Here is a 3234-nt window from a genome sequence, read left to right as displayed (position 1 = left end):
TATTTGAGGGTTAGATAGATGCAGACACCATATATAAATGGTTAAATCTACTAGAAGGGTATTTTTTTGTTCATGATTTTTCTGGTCTGGAAAATATTACTTTCACTCTTCTAAACGACACCCCCCATGTCAAGGATTGGTGGGAAACCTACTTCGAGTAGAAGGATGAAATTACGATCTCACTGTTTTCAGTCGCACCCACTTGGAATTCATTCCTGACTTCCATGAAGGAGCAGTACTACCCTGTCGGAAGCTATGAGGATAAATACATAAAGTGGACCATGTTGCACTAGGGAAGGGATGAAGACATGCGAAAGTTTACCAATATTTTCCATACCCTTCGCAAAATGTTGGGTACCAAGGATTTAGAGCAACCTTTGGTACTCAAATACTATGGTTGCCAACACAAGTACATCCAAGAAGAAATAGAATTCCTGAACATCTCCTTGCTCAACTTTGGATCTGTGAATCCAAAGCTAGGGAAAGGTTCCCCCAAACCGCAGAACAAAAGAAAAAGCCAATGCGAGGCGACCCAAGATGACTTGCCAAAGCTGAAGTAAAGAAAATCACCATGAAGCTGAAAAAGGACATGGGAAAGTGGTGTCAGTTCCATAAGAGCTCCACCCACAACACAAGTGAGTGTCGGGCCAAGCAGTCCTTGGTGGCTGAGATAAAGGTTTCAGAATCTGATGCATGTTTTGACTCTAAGTTAGAACTTGACAACAAGAATGACAATGGGAAGTAGATTATCTATGCAGAGCCCAACGCCACCATTTCCACCATGCAGATCTAGAAGGAGGAACCTGAAGATGCAGAGGAGGAGGAGCACTTCTTCCACTCCTAGATGTGTAAAGCACTACCCGCTATAGTTCATTGTTGATAGCGGGAGCCAAAAGAACCCCATTTCGGCAAAGGTCATGAAGCGGTTGGGCTTACCGACCACAACACATCCACAACCATACACCATCAAGTGGCTTCACCAAGGACGGGATCTCTGCATGAGTAATCAGTGTCGCCTTCTGTACAACATCAAGTGCTTCACAGATGAGGTATTATGTGACATTTCTCCCCTTGCTATTTGTGATGTATTATTAGGACAACCATACTTGTGGAAGAGACATGTTGGGAATGAATCAAGGCCTCATGTTGTTATTGTTATTTTGGGAAATAAGTTGTACAGGATAATGGAGGTAGCATCGCTTACAACCATCTCTTTGATTACTGCGAAACAATGCAGTAAGCTCATTTGCAAAAATAGGAAATTTGTTTTCCTAGTGATACACCCTCAAGGAAAGAGGAATACGGTGGCCATGACCTCCAAACACGGCCCCTCCGCATGACAACTATAGATGGACAAGCTTGTGGAGGAGTACGAGGAAATCTTCACCTCGCCCGCAAGGGTTCCTCTTCACTATCAGGTGAAGCACTTCATTGATCTGACTACAGGTGCGTTTCTGCCCAATGGACTAATCTATCAGCGCTTCATTCTGTAGAATCATGAAATCAAGAGGCAAATTTAAGAGCTACTGCAGAAAGGTCACATCCGTCCGAGTTCATCATCTTGTGGGAGCCCAATCATGTTGGTACATGACAAGGATGGGACTTGGAGACTCTGTATTGACTATCGGGCATTGAATAAGACGACTATCTGTAATAGGTACCTGATACCATGGACCAACTGAAGGGGGGGAAATATTCCAGCAAGATCGATTTGAAGATAGGATATCGCCAAGTACCAACTGAAACCTTCGATGTGTGGAAGACTGCCTTCAAAGCCCAAGAGGGCCTTTTCAAATGGTTGGTTATCCCTTTCGGATTGACGAATGCTCCTATAGGCTTCATGAGGCTAATGGATGACATCCTGTGGCCATTCACCAACTCCTTTATAGTGGTATACTTGGATGACATCCTGATCTTCAGCCAGAGTTGGTAAGAGCACCTCCACAACATCCGACAGGTTCTCCAAACACTACTACAACACAAGTTATGTGCCAATTTGGAGAAATTCACTTTTGGCATGACGCAGGTTCAATATCTAGGATACATTATTGATGAATGGGGGGTGCACGTGGATCCAGCCAAGATCCAAGTCCTTAAGGATTGTCCATCTCCAACCACTGTGATAGAGCTCTGCATCTTTATAGGTTTTGCCAACTTCTACCGCAGGTTTGTGTTGGGATTTTCTCATATGAATTAGCCCTTGAGACAAGTCACCAAGGGAGGAGTGAAAAAAAAAATCTTTTAGTATGAATCTCAATAGAAGGCATTCACAGAATTGAAAGATTGCCTCTTCTCAACACAATGCTTGCATTACCAGACTTGTAACAACCATTTGAGGTCAAGACAATTGCCTCTAACTATTCTATTGAGGCAGTCCTTACTCAGCATGGGCACCTAGTGGCATATCAGAGTGTGATACTTTCAGACACAATCTTGAAGTATGCCACATATGAAAAAGATATGTATTCCATTATACAGGCCTGCCGACAATGGAATCATTACATTTTGGGGAAGGAAACGATCATCCACACAGACAACTAACCCCTAAAGTTCATACATACCCGAGGGAAATTGTAGAATGATCGCCATTAGATGTGTTCCACATACCTGCAACAGTTCCATTTGAATATCAAGTGTAAGAAGGGCAGCACCAATAATGTTGCAGATTGCCTTAGTCAATCACCGATCATGGAATTAACCATCGTTCTCAACTCTTGTGGGCACGAGACTTCTGATTAGCCACTTCTCCACAAAAGCGACCCAAAATTTGGCCACACATACCAGACACTTTTGGAGGGTCAGCATGTTCCATATTTTCACCTCTAGGATAACCTGTTATGCCACCTAGGTCACCTTTTTGTTCCTTCAATCGAGTGTGCCAAGATGATTTGGGAATCACACTACAGTCGGGCTACTGGGCATTTCATGGTCGAGAAAATGGTGGCAGTACTGCAAAAGTATTTCTATTGGTTGAATCTTCAACAAGACGTCGACAAGTACATCAAATCATGCACTGCCTGTGCCATTGCCAAACCTACCATACATAAGCAAGGCCTCTATACCCTATTGCCTACCCCTAGTCGACCTTGGGAATCCATGTCCATGGATTACATGTCGGGCCTTCCTTCTACAAAGCATGGAAATGGCTATGCTTTTGTGGTCATCGACAGGTTATCGAAGATGGCCATTATGGCGGCCTGCAAGAAGAATATCACATTAGAAGCCACTGGTAAA

Source organism: Pinus tabuliformis, chromosome 1_2 (assembly GCF_031772625.1).
Source record: "Pinus tabuliformis cultivar Carrire ecotype Pingquan chromosome 1_2, CPIR1, whole genome shotgun sequence".
Taxonomy (NCBI): domain Eukaryota; kingdom Viridiplantae; phylum Streptophyta; class Pinopsida; order Pinales; family Pinaceae; genus Pinus; species Pinus tabuliformis.
This window is presented reverse-complemented; position numbering follows the sequence as displayed.